Consider the following 16311-nt stretch of genomic DNA (forward strand, 5'->3'; position numbering starts at 1 on the left):
CAGCCGATCAATGATTCTCTGTCATCAATGTTTCTATCTGCCTCTCCCTTTCTCTCTTTGAAATCAATTGTGTGTGTGTATCCTATCTAATAATAGACAAACGTGGTAATTGACCATACCTTCGCTACTCCTCCCATTGGCTAATCAGCACGATATGCAAATTAACTGCCAACAAAGATGGTGGATGATTTGCATACTGCAGGCAGATCCCACTGCGCCACCCAGCCTGGGGCTGGCAGCAGCGCAATCCCCAGCCGCTGGCCGCCCAGCACAAGATCCTGGCCTGCCGTGTGTGTGTGTGGGGGGGGGGGGGGGCGGGCGGCAGCTTGATCCCTAGCCGCCACCCGCCCCAGGACAGGAAGAGGCTGGCAGCCCGCCCCCTCCGCCCCCCCCCCACGGGGGTAGAAGCCTCGGGCACAGGCAGCTCCTCAGAACGGACACCGGAGCTGCAGCCCCAGGTGCACAGCCAGGAGACCCGAACCTGCCTACTCGAGCATCAGGCTTCTGCTTATTGGAACTAGGCACCAGTACATTGAGAAGTTATTTTAAAACCAACAACAAAGAAGAAAATAGGTGTCAACACCAGAACTATTGTCCCCACAGGGAGCGGGTGACAGCCAAGAGGAGCGCAGGAAGCGACCAGTGCTTTCCAGGGGGGTTTGAGGGGCTGGGGCCTAAGGGAGAAATGATTTTAGAGGAAGCGCAGCAGCTTGCGGGTGCAGGAGACCTGGCTCCCAGGTCCAAAATCAGAAAAACAGCTCAGAAAGGAAACCTGAAGAAAGCCCCAGAAGTACCCAAAGGAAAGAAAGGTCTGGCGTCTCCACGGAAGAGCGAAAGGGCGCGGGACACAGCAAGACGGGCGCTCTGGAAGCGAAAAGGAGCATCAGGAAAGCGGGGAGCACAGGGGAGGCGGGAGACTCTGCTGTGAGGCGGGCCGGCGTGGGGGTGGGGGTGGGTCTGAGGAAGTGGAGGCCCAGGGCCAGGTCCAGGACAGCTCCTCAGGAAGAAACACGCCCCCCCCCCCCACATTGGCCAGAGGCGGACAGAGACCAGGAGTGACCAGCAAGTCTGGGACGAAAAGTGAAGGACAGCGGGGCACCCGGCAGCAGCTGTGCGTGCGGTTTGCGGGAGGGAGACAGAGCCACGCTGGGGTCCCATCTCCCGGGGGCGCTCCAGCACCGCGAGCTTAGACTCGGACAACACAAGCAAGCACCCCAAGCTTTAAGGCCTCACTGGGTGCTTGAGCTATTCTTTTAAAAAAAATTTTTTTAACACATTTCAATTTCAAGAAGTAAAAACAAAAGCAAGAAAGAAAAATTACGCTTTCGGAGCCTGAACATCCACAGAGACCTCAGCGCGATCCCGAGCCGCCGCCCGCCCCAGCACAGGATCTGGGCCTGCTGTGTGCTGGGTGGGTGGGCGGGGAGGGCAGCCCGATCTGAGCAGCCGCCGGACCCAGCGCAGGATCCGGGCCTGCCATCTGCGACCCGGGGAGACGGGGCAGACACCACGGGATTGGGCGTGCCATCTGCCACCAGGGGAATGGGCCTAAGCCAGCAGGTCATTATCTCCCGAGGGGTCCCAGGCTGTGAGAGGGCACAGGTTGGGCTGAGGGACCACCCCCCTGCCAGTGCACAAATTTTTGTGCACAGGGCTTCTAATACACACACACACACACACACACACACACACACACACACGCACGCACTAATGGCCCGGTGCACAAAATTCGTGCATGGGGGGGGGGTGTCCCTCAGCCTGGCCTGCACCCTCTCCAATCTGGGACCCCTCGAAGGATGTCCTACTGCCGGTTTACAGGGATCGGGCCTAAACCAGCAGTCGGACATCCCTCTCACAATCCGGGACTGTTGGCTCCTAACCACTCACCTGCCTGCCTGCCTGCCTGATTGCCCCTAACCATTCTACCTGCCAGCCTGCTCGCCCCCAACTGCCCCCCACCACCAGCCTGCTCACCCCCAACTGCCCCCCGCCGCCAGCCTGATCACCCCAACTGCCCCCCGCACCAGTGTGCTCTCTCCCGACTGCCCCCTCCTGCCAGCCTGCTTGCCCCCAACTTCCCTCCCTGCTGGCCTGCTTGCCCCCACCTTCCCTCCACACTGGCCTGCTCGCCCCGCCTGCTGGTCTGCTTACCCCCAATGGCTCCGCCCCCCACCAGCCTGATCACCCACAACTTCCCTCCCCTCTTGGCCTCTAACCGCCTCTACCTCGGCCCCACCACCATGGCTTTGTCCAGAAGAACGTCTGGAAGGTCTCCTGGAAGGTCTCCCAGTCTAATTAGCATATTACCCTTTTATTAATGTTATACCCAGATTTCAGGATCCCCAAAAGACCACACCAGGGAGACAGCCGAGTCCGATGAGCAGAGAGTCTTTATTCGAACTAGTTTGGCTCCCCGACCACACTCACCGACCCAACGGTAAGCCAAGTGGCAGAGAGAGGGCTAGCCCGGTGGGAAGGAGTTTTATAGGGGGGTGGAGTAAGGGGAGGAGAGGTGACCGTGGGCCCTGCCGATTGGCCATGCGCAAGTCAGGTCCCGCAGGATGTGGTCACATCCATGGTGCGCACATTCCTTGATTGTCATTGGTTAGTTTAAAGAAGTCCTGGGTGTGGCTAGCAGAGTAGCAGAGGCTTGGGCTTCCGGGAAGAAGCCTTTGCCAAGCACATGGCCAAGGTAAGATGGAGGGCGTAGCCCTTACCCTGGGGCAAGATGGAGGGCATAGCCCTCGCCCTTTCAATTAGTATAGATAGAGGCCTGGTGCACGGGTGGTGGCCAGCTGGTTTGCCCTTAAGGGCATCCTGGATCAGGGTGGGGGTCCCACTGAGGTGCCTGGCCAGCCTGGGTGAGGGGCTGAGGGCTGTTTTCAGGCTGGCCACGCCCCCCGGCAACCCAAGCTCCCAGCCTCTCCTTTTTTTCTTTTTCTTTTTTTTTCCAGCGCCTCTTTAAGTGGAGGCTGGAAGCAGGTATCTGGGATGTATTTATCTTCTATAATTGAAACTTTGTAGCCTTGAGTGGAGGCCGGGGCAGGCAGGAAGCTTGGCTTCCTCCATTGCCAGGGGCAACTCAAGCCTCCTGCTCACTCCAGCTCCATGGCTGCCGCCATCTTAGTTGGGTTAATTTGCATACTTGCTCCTGATTGGCTGGTGGGTGTAGCAGAGTGATGGTTAATTTGAATGTTTCTCTTTTATTAGTGTGTGTGTGTGTGTGTGTGTGTGTGTGTGTATATATATATATATATATATATATATATATATATATATAGAAAGGTGGCACTGCCTTATATCTGCAGACAGGTGGCACTGCCTTATACCTGCAGACAGGTGGCACTGCCTTATACCGCGGGCAAGATGGTCCTTTTCTCCACCCTGCCAGCACCATCTTCATCATTTTTTGTCATCTTTGTTAATTTGATAGAACAGTGGTTTTGTAATATTGTTTCAAGTTATATTTATTTAATAACTAGTAAATAAAACCTGTTTTTAGGCATCACTTATGTGAATTGCCTACTCCTATCTTGCCCCTTTAGACTTAGGTTTGTCTCATTCATTTGCAAGAACTCTTTGTTAGCTACGTTGCAGATGTTTTCCCAGTTTGTTACTTGGCCTTGAATTATGTCTGTGTGCTCTTTTGAGATTGTAAGAGCCCAAGCCACTGGGCCAGAAGTCTGGTCTTTCACAAATGCTCTGCCTTTGAATAAACTAAGAACACAGAGATTTTTGCATCAGTTACTCCACCTGGAGGACCAGCAGGCAGTCTCCTGGGCAGTCATTTGAACTGGGGGTGGCAAGGGGCTTTTTACACCATGTAGGTCCCACCTCCCCATGGGAGCCCCACATTTCCATCAGAAGCAGCAGGGAAATGGCCTCCACCTTTCTTCTGCCTCCCAGATCTCACTTAAAGGCCAAACCTAATTGCAAGGGAGTTAGCTCTCCAAGCTCCCCAACTAGAAAGAAGGTAGTGAGAGACGGGAGCTAATGCACAGTCCTCACTCATGTCGCAGGGCTTTCCTTCTGGTTTGGTCGGTATCCATTCTGGAGCCTGGCCGGAAGTCTTCCACTGTTACCGTGTTTTTCGGTTTTTCTTGGCCATTTTCACAGATGTATTTTTTAGATACGTTTTTTTTCAGGCATGTTTTTCAAATGATTATTTTGAATTAAAACACACACCTAGATACTGTTTTGTAATTTACTGGGCCTCTCCTTACCCTGGTTAGTATTCTTTCTACTGTTTTTAGTCCCAAGTCTGATCAGTACAGAGGCAGTTTGTATATTTGCCATTTGTCATGTGCTGTTTTATCCTTGGAGGTATTTTAAAATTCTGACCCATAAGGCAACAGCACCACTCATCTTCTCCCTTTATCTTACTGTTCTTAGCGACTTCTGACACAACTGACGGTGCCTCTCCTTCCAGAACTCTTGCCCACGGACTCCCATGCCACCACTCTCCCGGGTCTCCCCCTCCCTCTCTGACGCCTTCTCAGCCTTCCCATCCAGCTGCCTGCCTCCCTCTTTTTCTCTCCCCAACTTTCTTTCTATGTGAGTCACAGGGCTTCCGTGTCATCTAGTGCCAGACATCCAAATAAGTCCCCCAGCCGCCTCAAGGCCATGTACCCAGCTGCCTGCTTGCCCTCTCAGCTTGGTCCTCTTGAAACCAAATGGTGGTGTTCGAGTCCGAGTTCGTTGTCTCACAAAACCGAAGAATGGCTTCACGGACAAAAACGGTTATGGAAGCAAAGTTTATTGGGAGAAGCCAGTCCTGGAGAGTGTGCAGCTGGGGTTCCAAAAGCAGCCGGTGTCCAGAGCTCCCGTTCCGTGTCGCAGCTGACGCAGTTCAGCTTCCAAGCTCATTAAAGTGTATTAGCCCATGGCCACGTGGGCGCAGGGCATGCATCCCCAGATGCCAGAGGGTGAGGAAGAGGAAGCATGAGCTTTTTATCTCGGGTAGGTACATGCCTCGCTAGCTCCTGAATGGTCCTCTCAAAGAATTCTGCCTTAGCATCACCCTTGGGATTGGTTTATATGCCTCACTGCCTTGTGATTGGTTATCTGCAAGCTGCCTGTCTCAGCAACATCCATACATTTTAAAGCTAGTGTCTCCACATGGGCCCTCCTTTCCCCAACTGGGTTGTCTTAGTAACTCTGCCTAGCTGGGTTCCCTGGTTCTACTCCCTACCCCCTACCCCCCACCCCGCCCCCACCCCCCACCATATACCTAGCTTCCCTCTGTCTACTCACTCTCACAGATATTTCTAATTAAGGTGTCCAAACTTAATTTCAGAGAGGAAGGGAGAGGGAGATAGAAACATCAATGATGAGAGAGACGGCTGCCTCCTTCACACCCCACACTGGGGATCAGGCCTGCAACCCGGGCATGTGCCCAGACTGGGAATTGAACCATGACCTCCTGGTTCATAGGTCTATGTTCAACCACTGAGCCCCACTGGCTGGGCTTGGTGGATTGATTTTAAATTTGCATTGAACCCAGGTGCATTTGCTCAGCTCAGTATTTCCTTAGATCAGCTCTGTCAGTGGGGGGTTGTCGGTTACCTACTGAGTATTTGACACCTTGGATCCTATTTTTCCTGTGCTGGGCCCCCAGTAGCGGGGCATGGCGGGGAGAGGGGAGAAGAGGGAGAAGGGCGCAGTGGAGGGAGCACAGTCCAAAATAGAAGTGTCTGTTGCCTTCAGGATATATCCAGTCACAGGAAGAAAGACTCATTCTCAACAAAGAACAAAGTAACTTGCAAGCAAAAAAATGAAGACAATCCAGAAGTGCTGATGAAAAGAATCATTTAGAGGAGCTGGAAGAGGTTAATAGGAGAAAAAGGAGGACCCATGCAATACTTTCAACAATAAAGATTTTTAAAAAAAAGTCGTTTAGAGCAGCGGTTCTCAACCTGTGGGTCGCGACCCCTTTGGTGGTCGAACGACCCTTTCACAGGGGTCGCCTAAGACCATGCTGCATATCAGATATTTACATTACGATTCGTAACAGTAGCAACATTACAGTTGTGAAGTAGCAACGAAAATAATTTTATGGTTGGGTCACAACATGAGGAACTGTATTTAAAGGGCCAGAAGGTTGAGAACCACTGGTTTAGAGGAATATAAAGTTAACTAGAGGCCCGGTGCACAAAAATTTGTGCACTGGGGGGGGGGGACTCCCTCAGTCCGGCCTGTGCCCTCTTGCAGTCTGGGACCCCTTGGGGGATGACCACCTGCTGGCTCCCCGGGATTGGGCCTAAGCTGGCAATCAGACATCCCTCTGGCAGCCCGGCAGCCCTCAGGGGATGTCCACTTGCCAGCGGGGAGCAGGCCTAAGCTGCAGTCAGATATCCTTAGTGCTGCTCAGGAGGTGGGAGAGTCTCCCACCACCACCGCTGTACTGGCAGCCATCAGCCTGGCTTGTGGCTGAGCAGAGCTCCCCCTGTGGGAGCACACTGACCACCAGGGGGCAGCTCCTGCATTGAGCAGCTGTCCGCTGGTGGTCAGTGTGTGTCATAGTGACCAATCATTCCCAGTCATTCTGCTGTTAGGGTCAATTTGCATATTACCCTTTTATTATATAGGATTAGGTATACCTCCGGGGTAGGTGGACCAATGTGAACCTAAAAATAAAAGGCCAAAGTGAGAGCAGCAAGCTCTTCTTTGAGATCCCAAAGATTCCTGCAGGAACCCAAACTGCCCCGAGTGTGAGGTGAAGGAAGGGGTTTAGGAGACTAGGAAGGGAAATAATCACATGAATAGGATAATTCCCATTGCTGCTGACCAGCTGTTACTCAAGCTCTACATGGATTCTATCTTAGAAAATGATTCTGTAATCAACAGTCCTTGTGGTCAGCATGTCTGCTATCCTGTTAGTTTTGCAAATAGCTGTCTGGCCCAGTCCAAAGGTTATTTTGTCCAGTTCAAACATTCCAAAGGTTCATGGAGCAAGACATGCAAGCAGTTCCTCTGGAATGGCTCCCCTTATGTCAGCTTTTCACCCCAGGAAGGTCTTGAAGGGAAGCCCTGTTGGGGGTAGTAAGTCCTTGGCTCCAGCAGAACCAAGCTGCAGTAGGACCTTGGCCCTCATGCTCTGAGCTGGGTCTGGAGCGGGGCACTGGGTGCTGGTCTGGCTGCGTGACCGCGTTCCCATACCCTGTCAGTCCTTCAAGCAGCGCCTCGTGTAGGAGCACTGAGAGCTTTGGAGAAACAAGAACAACTGTTACCCCCAAACCACAATTACAACTTTATCATAATGAAACACATGCGTTAATGTTTCAAAGTGCCATCTCTGAGCTCTTGTCAGATTCACTGTTTTCCACCTTATTTTGGGACAAAAGTGTGGTCCACATGTGCCCCCCCTCCCCCTTCAGAACCCACACTGGACTCCTTCAGAAGAATGAAAGTTAAAGGCAACCAGCTCCCCAGCAAACACTCATTACATATTGCCTGGGAACTGCTAAGGCAATTTGTTTTTGTTTTTGGTTAGTTCTTACCCAAGGATGTTTTCCATTGACTTTTAGAGAGAGTGGAAGGGAGGGGGCGAGAGAAATATCAATCAACTGGTTGCCTCCCACATAAGCCCCCACCAGGGCCAGGGGTCAAGCCTGTAACCTACAACCAAGGTATGTGCTCTTGACCGGAATTGAACCTGGGACTCTTCATTCTGAGGGCTGAAGCTCTATCCACTGGGCCAACCCGGCTAGGGTGGCAGTTTGTTTTTTAAAGAGGCCACTGGCTTTGGGAGTTAATCCTTCCCATGCCTGCCAGCTCCAGGTTGCTCACTGCTCTGTGGCAATCACCTCTGTGTTGTGTCACTGGGTCATTCCTAATGATTGTTAAGGGACTGACCTTTTCACATGATCGACGTTTCTAAATCGGACCCACATGGGGTCTTATCTGGGGAAATAGCAAGCTTACTTGCTTGCATTCTGACATACCTTCTTGAGTGGAATTTCAGCAGAGAACTGGGTGTGATTTATGAAATGGATCAGGTTACTCATCTACAACCCAGAGTGAAGAGAATATTCCAAGAAAATCTTTTTATTTACTTTTTTCTTTGTCAATGCCTGGAACACCACAGGTACTTCATTCTAGGGAAGAGGTCAGGGACGGGTGCTCCCCCCTCTTAGCCTGGGTGCCACCTCTTCCTTCTTCACCCAAAAGGTCCTCCGAAGTCTTTTATCACCAGCTCTAGCGTCACTCCCTCCTGGGAACCTCAGTAGCTGTCAGCACCGGTCCTTTGCCTTGTGTGAGAATTCACTGTTGGTAGCTGTCCCTGGGCCTGCTCCTGTGGACTCTTCGACTCCACACCACCCCAGCATTACCCTGAGGGACTCGAGTGGAGTGTGAATAGCTGCAGAGTGTAGTAGACAGAAGCACCACGGAGGAGACAGAGCTTTAGTGAAGCGCTATCGGTGAGCCCTCCTAGCAAGGCTGTGAAGTCAGAGTTAAGAAAGAGGGGTAGAAATGAGGGCTATAAAATGTTGAAGATTTCACCTGATAAATTTTGGGGAAACCAAGAAAGCAATGTGATATGGTGGAGGCAGGACTTTGGGCTAAGCTCTGAGTGAAATGGGTAAACTCCAGTAAACTAGATCCCTCGAGAAGAGAGGACAGCCAAGAACATATTAAAAACTTGGTTGCATGAAGTAATGGAAAATAGGATAGGCATTCCAAGGATGCTATGTTGGTTTCCCATTTGAAAAAGTAAGGAAGTACAATCTGGTAAGTAAGTATGGGAAAGTGGGAGTTCACACAGAGACACCGTGGCATAGCCACTGTGCACACAGACAGAGCCTGCCACCAGGGGCCCAAGATGCCAGCCCCTACACAGAGCTCTGTGCCCATGGGCACTCCCTCGCCTCTCCACGCCCAAGTTCCCCCGCTGCCAAGTGGGAAATGAATAATGGCCTCCTCATAGTATCTTGTAAGACTGCAAGTGTTGCTAGCAATGATGCCTGGTAAAAGTGAACACCAGATGGCGTTATTATATAAAGTTTCTAAGATTTAGTGGGTAATTTATTTGGAACAAATAAACTTTAGGGATAACCTGATTAAGTCGTGTGTGATTCCACAGATGATAAAACGCAGAGTCATTATATGACCTTTATAAGTCACTTCAGCCCTGGACGGCTTGGCTCAGTGGATGGAGCGTCGGCCTGCGGACTGAAGGGTCCCGTGTTCAATTCCGGCCAAGGGCACATGCCTGGGTTGCGGGCTCGGTCCCCAGTGGGGGGGGTGCAGAAGGCAGCCAATCAGTGATTTTCTCTGATCATTGATGTTTCTCTCTCTCCTCCCTTCTTCTCTGAAATCAATAAAGAAATATACTTTTAAAAAAAAAGTCACTTCAAACACATATTATCTACTAGTCTCTTCCAGTCATTCTTAAATGGCTTTTTATGTACTTAAAGCTTGTCTTCCAGTCTGATTCTTGAGTGTAAGAACTATGTCTTAATCTCATATGACCTAACAGTGTTCAGTACACATAGCAGGGCTAATAAATACCTGGGGTTTTTTAATACAAAATTTCAAATTTGCCCCAACAGCAACCATTTACATATTAGCAATTATTATTATTATTATTATATTTAATGCCACTTTCTAAGAACCAGACAGCCCTGGGAGAAAGGTCTAGATACGTAAGTTTTTGAAAAGGGAGAGAAGGCCCCAGGAGGTGGGGCCTGGAGGAAGGTTTGTTTCCGGGAAAAGTTTGATGAAAGCAAAAGGGACCCCAGGGCTCCTAGCCTGTACTTAACAGCGGCCGCTCCCTGTCCAGCTGCAGCAGCTGCTTCCACAATAGGGAGTCCCTCTCGGTGCTGCTCACAGGCAGGTGGAGAAACAGACCTGCCAACAGCCTCCCAACAGAACCCATGCCATGGAGGGAGACCCCCAAGGCCCTGTGCCCCGAGCCCGGACCCGAGTGCCTGGCTGCCAGGGGCCTGGGAGGAGCCTTGACCAGGAGCTGGCATGTGTTTTTGCTATTACCTAAATGTAAGGGACCCACCTGAACAGGAAAGAGGCACTGAGCCATTTGCCAGCGATTTTAGACGATGACTAATTTTATGCGGGGGCGGTGGGCTGGGGAGGCTGTGGGGAGGAAGGGAGACTAAGAACCACGAAGTCCGAAGGTCCTGATTCTGAGAGGTGAGCACACTTGGCCTATGTGGGCAGAGTGCTTAGTGGAAAGGCAAGACTGTCCTTTGGGATGCATAGAATAGGAGGCTGGAGGGAGACTGGGGGCGCAGACTGTCCTCCCAGAGACCCCTTCCTCACGGAGAGGTCACCTAGAGAGCCCAGAGTGACTGCAGGAGGAGGAACAGAGCTCTGTGCAACAGCCGGAGAGGGCTGGCCCCCTGGCATTTGCACCCCCAAGATTTGCCTGCCATGGTTCCAGGAGGCTCCCAGGGTCAAGTGGACAGATCAGGAGGAGGGCTTGGGCCACCTTGACAACCCAATTCCCTGTGCGAGAGGACACCCACCAGATGAGGGGGCTCCGGCGTGTGCAGCCAGGAATGAAAACCGAGGAGCAGAAAGAGGCCCAGCCAGACGTCCCCCTTCCTCCCAGCAGCAGCCAGTCCTGCCCATCCTGGACCCACCATAAGATTCAGGACCAGCAAAGAAAGGGATAGGGCATGCAACCAGCTGGGCTGCCAGATAAAATACAGGACACCCAGTTAAATTTGAACTTCAGAAGCATGGAACAGAGTGTGGAATCCCAGAGGGAAGGCATGGGAGGGTGGATGGGTGTGAGGTGATCAACCAAAGAACTTATATGCATATATGCATACCCCATGGACACAAACAATAGGGTGGTGAAGGCCTGGAGGGGGTCAATGGGGGGCAAAGGGGACATATGTAATACTTTCAACAATACAGATTTTTTAAAATATATTTTTTATTTATTTCAGAGAGTAAGGAAGAGGGAGAGATAGAAACATCAATGATGAGAATCATTGATCGGCTGCCTCCTGCACACCCCCCACTGGGGATCGCAACCTGGGCATGTGCCATTGAGCGGAATCAAACCCGGGACCCTTCAGTCTGCAGGGTAATGCTCTATCCATTGAGCCAAACTGGCTAGGCCTCAACAATACAATTAAAAAAAAAATTTGGTGTTGAAAACAGTAATAATGTATTGCAAGAATGGATCTTTTGATTCCTCAGCCATTAAAAGAAGAGATAAAGTATGTAACTTCTGAACCAATTTAGGGAAATAGAATAGTAGGATAATTTTAACAGAATTCTAATAGAATAATCCTAACCCATCTGAAAGAAGGCAAGAAAAGAGATAACAGAACTTGGATCAGATGGGGCACATAGAAAGCAGTGAATAAGATTTAAGATTAAACATATCAGAAATTATATGTTAAAGGCCAAATGATCCTGTTAAAAGAAGTTATCATACTGAATTAAAACAACTATATGTTATTTCCAAGAGACACATCTAAACAGAAATACAGGAAGGTTGAAAGTAAAAGGAGGGGCCAGATAGTGTGGCTCAGTGGACTGAGCATCATCCCATGGGCCAGAGGTCCCGGTTCAATTCCAGGTCGGGGCACATGCCTGGGTTACAGGCTTGACCTCCAGTAGGAGGCATGCAGGAGGCAGTTGATCCATGTGTCTCTCTCATAGATGTTTCTATTTCTCTCTCCCTCTCCCTCTCTATCTAAAAATCAATAAAAACATTCTTTAAAAAGTAAAAGGATGGAAAGAGATATGCCATGTAACAATAAAAAATAAGCTGATGTTATTAATACCAGAAAAATAAAAGAGTTTAAGTAAACAAAAGGCATTACCACAGATAGATGTTTACTTATTTTTTAAAAAAATATTTTTTTATTGATTTCAAAGAGGAAGGGAGAGGGAGAGAGATATAGAAACATCAATGAGGAGAGAAAATCATTGATTGGCTGCCTCTTGTATGCCCCCTACTGGGGATTGAGCCCGAATCCCAGGCATTTGCCCTTGACCAGAATCGAACTGGGACCCTTCAGTTTGCAGGCTGACACTCTATCCACTGAGCCAAACAGGCTATGGCAGATGTTTACTTCTTAAAGTTTCAATCACCAGGAAAATATTGTGAAGGAAAACCCCTATTCTGTAAAACTACTGTTTGGAATTCTCTGCTATTCTTTGGACGGCCTCTATCTAATTCTGAAAAAGTAACTTTGCTTTCTAGCCTGCTTGAATAGTGGGGGAGATAAACTTAGCTGACCTTGTAGGCCAGAGACTAGATATACCCAATGCCATGCCAGGTGCATTTTTTAGTTGATAGAACTGTGTAGTTTTCAAGGCCGCCGCCAGCAAGCACACAAAGGACTGGCTCTTCCATAAAAAGGGAAGTTCTGCTTGTAGCTTCGCTTAGAATTTGGATTCATTTCCCTAAGCCCACCGCGGTGAATAAAGTGTAACTCCAAACTCTCAGAGCGCTGTTTGGTTCTTGTCCGGTTTTTCTGTAACAATATAACAATTCTATATTAATATGCACCCAATAACAAGGCCTTTATTATATAAAGCAAAGTTCACAGAATTATAGTAGAAATGAATAAGTCAACAATTATCTCATTAATTGATAGAACAAGCAGATAACCATTAAGAGCAGAGGAAATCAGAACAATACATTACAAACTTGATCTGCTGGCTTTATCTAGGTGACTGCACCTAGTATCTGCAAAACAATCTTCTCACGTGCCCAGGTGACCTTCACTGAGAAACACGTGCTGAGCCCTGAGCAAGTCTCAGCACATGTCAAAGGATAGAAATCAGGTCAGTATGTTTTCTGACCACAAAGTAATAAAAATATAACTAGGAAGCCCTGTATGGAAATTTAAAAAAAAAACCCAAACTTCTAAAAATCCTATGGGATCTGTTATTATTTGTGCTTTCTGTTCTTTCTTGTTTTTCACACCAGAAGTTTATCAATTTTAATACTTTTTCAAAGTATCAAACAACTTTTGATCATTTCTCCTGTGTTGTTTTATGTTTTAATTTTTGCTCTCATCTTCGTTATCTTGTTCATTTAACTTTTAAAAATTAGATAGATCATTAGTCAACTTATCCATGAAATTTTGTATGAAGATTTACAAAATACTGCTTTTTAATTATTCTTTAAAATAAGTTTGTGAGACCCTAGCCAGTTTGGCTTAGTGGATACAGCATTGGCCTATAGACTGAAGGGTCTTGGGTTCAATTCCAGTCAAGGGCACGTACCTTGGTTGTAGGTTCCCCGGCCCTTGTCGGAGTGCATGCAGGAGGCAACCAATCAATGTGTCTCTCTCTCACATTGATGTTTCTCTCTGTCTCTCCCTCTCCCTTCCATTCTCTCTAAAAATCAATGGAAAATATCCTCACGTGAGAATTAACAAAAATAAACTTGTGAGTTGGGTCTTTCCCCTCATTTTCAGAGGGAGAAATTATAGACAGGAAAAGAAATAAATTCATAATTGCATTCACTGAAATATTCACCCCAAGGTTTGCATCTGAGACCAGAGGAACTTCTGCCCTCCTCCAGCTTTCCCCTGCCCACCATACGACCTCTATCTTTTGAGACCTTAAGGGACACTCACCCAAAACAATCATCGTTAAGATGGTGGAAGCTTGGCTTTCAGCAACCTTACCTGCATTCATCTCCAGCACACCTGCTGCCAAGAAGGACTGGGAGGGAAATGCAAAAAGCATGAGTGGGCACGCTGCCTAAGCTGGAGAAGCAAGTGTGAGGCAGCCGCACCCCACCCAACACCCTTGGGTCAATGAATAGAGATGGAGGCCTGTAGGGCGCAGCTATAGGGTTAACCCTCAGACTGAACTGTTGGCAAAGCCACAAACAAGTCCCAGCAAGTGCTGCCAAAACAAGTGAAACTCACAAGAACATTGTAACTATGGTGACCACTACCTTGTTTACCTCTGGCTATAAAATAAAGGCTCGGCTTGCCTCTGGCTCTCTCTCTGTGGCCTCAGCCAGGCACAGGAAGATCCACCTAGACCAGCCATGGGCAAACTACGGCCCGCGGGCCGGATCCGGCCCTTTTGAAATGAATAAAACTAAAAAAAAAAAGACCGTACCCTTTTATGTAATGATGTTTACTTTGAATTTATATTAGTTCACACAAACACTCCATCCATGCTTTTGTTCCGGCCCTCCCGTCCAGTTTAAGAACCCATTGTGGCCCTCAAGTCAAAAAGTTTGCCCACCACTGACCTAGACCCAGCTTATTCTCTCTGTCTGTCATTTCTTCATCCTTCACCGCCTTCACTCAGGCTTTCAAACCCTTGGCTGGGCAAGCTCGGCACATGTGGTGTCCGAACAGAAGTCCCCTCTGCTGACCCCTCTCCAGTCTGACAAAGCAAAGCAAGTTTGCTCAGAAACAATGGATTGCTTGCTTACAGGCAAGATACTACTGAGTAGCCAGACCAAAAGTTCTTTTTCTCAAATCTTGTCTCAGGTTGTGTCTATGTGTGGGGTGGTCCTTGGAGAATTTACTTGGCTTCCAGATGGGGTTGCTTTCCACTACCTGAGTGTCCAGATGCTAGTCCTGGGATGGAGGCCACCACACCGCCAGAATTACTTACCACACCCAGACAAACGCTTCTCATCCCAGGCATACTTCTAAGGACTCTAATAAACACCCACTTCTCCAACCTTCACTACAACCCACCAGGTCCAACTACTATTATCCTTGTAAGAAACAGGTAAGGACACAGCATAAAAACAGGTTTAGTTACTTGCGTCAAGTCATCTGCGAGTGAGAGTCTTCATTTGAACCCAGGCGGAGAGTCGGTGATCTTGGCCAGTACACTTAGTCGCCTCTACACAGGGTTCACACCAACTCCTTCCTGAGCGTAACTGATACCATGCATGGCCTGAGAAAAACTTTCACAGCTAAACGGGGAATACTCAGGGCGGGAGAGGGGGGATGAATTGGGTTAAAGCATTGTGACCTCCTTCTCCGTGTCTCCAGGCTGAGGCCGGGAAAGAGGCATTCCAGCCCAGAGAACTTCCAGCCCAGGAAACCCCCGGGGACAGGTGCAACCAATTCCTCAAGGTCCAGATGCAGGCAGACCTCGGGTTCCCCGTCTGTCCTCAGTTTACCCTCATTTTTAATCCCACGAGGAAAAATTCCCTTGAATTGCATGACTGGTCCGCAGTACCATTTCATGCCTAGTCTCTGTAAGCAAACCCAGATTAAAATGATTTTTCAAGCTTCCATTTTCAAATTCACCAGAATAAAGAGTGCATGCCTGTGGAAGGCTTTGCTGTCAAGGTTTCCCTCTCTGCTTTCTTTCCCCACCCTCTCCTCTCCCCTTCTCCTCTTGCTCCTTTAATTTTTAATATTTTTATTATTTTTAATCCTCACCCAAGGATATGTTTAATGACTTTAGACAGAGAGGAAGGGAGAGAAACATCAATCTATTGCCCTGACCGAGGATCAAACCACAAACTTAAAAAAAAATTTTATTGATTTTTAGAGAGAGGAAGAACGAAACATGGACTAGCTGCCTCCTGGACACCCCCAATCGGGGATCGAGCCCACAACTCAGACATGTGTCCTGACCAGAAGTTGAACCAGCAACCTTTCCATGCATCGCTGCACAAACTTTTGGTGTACTGGACGATGTTCCAACTCTCAATCCTCCTTTTCGTGCCATAAGAACTGAACTCATCCTATACACTCCTCATACCCCCCGCATCCATAAGTCATGAGACCCTTAGGAAAGTCTTGGTAAGTTTTATTTCTAGGAATGTTATCTTTTCACCTAAACTTTCTAATTTAATAGCATAAAATTGTAAAATAACATCAAACTTTAGAAATTCTGCGAGACTTCAACTACAAGGGACTGAGTGCTTTATTCAGACTGTGCAACAAGGCCTCGGAGAATGTCTCTACAACCATGAGAATGTGAGGGCTTTTCAGGTAAATAAGCAAAAGTAGCAGCGCCCACTGCAATTTGGCTGGGCTTTGGTCGGGTAGATATCACAGTCTTACAGAGATGAGTTGTTTCTTTGTGATTTGGCTCTTCTTGTTGCATCCTATTCTCAGAATTATTGACTCAAGGAATTTAGGAGTGGGTTATTCTCTCAGTATTAGCGGGCTAGGTCAGTGTATGTCCAAAGGAAAACATTTTACAGTGCTCCATTTTCCCCCCTTTTTTCCTGACTTTAGTTATTTATGAGTTCTCTTTTATTTTCACCGAGGTTTGTCAATATTATTAGTCTTTTCTAACACACACACACACACACACACACACTTGCCTTATCTGGGCCTCTGTATTGTATGTTTTTCTATTTCATAAATGTCTGCCATTTCT

At 48.5% G+C, this 16311-nt stretch overlaps 1 long non-coding RNA gene across 1 annotated transcript; it reads right to left on the reverse strand.

Moving 5' to 3' along the window:
• Positions 1-6468: 6468 nt before the first annotated feature.
• On the reverse strand, positions 6469-15353 carry LOC118658420. Its single transcript, XR_004968314.1, has 3 exons — positions 14728-15353; positions 13572-13659; positions 6469-7202 (listed from the first exon to the last, which is right to left on the reverse strand). It is a non-coding gene; the product is annotated as an uncharacterized LOC118658420 (long non-coding RNA).
• Positions 15354-16311: the final 958 nt, after the last annotated feature.

The sequence above is a fragment of the Myotis myotis genome, unplaced genomic scaffold (assembly GCF_014108235.1).
Source record: "Myotis myotis isolate mMyoMyo1 unplaced genomic scaffold, mMyoMyo1.p scaffold_m19_p_6, whole genome shotgun sequence".
Lineage (NCBI taxonomy): Eukaryota > Metazoa > Chordata > Mammalia > Chiroptera > Vespertilionidae > Myotis > Myotis myotis.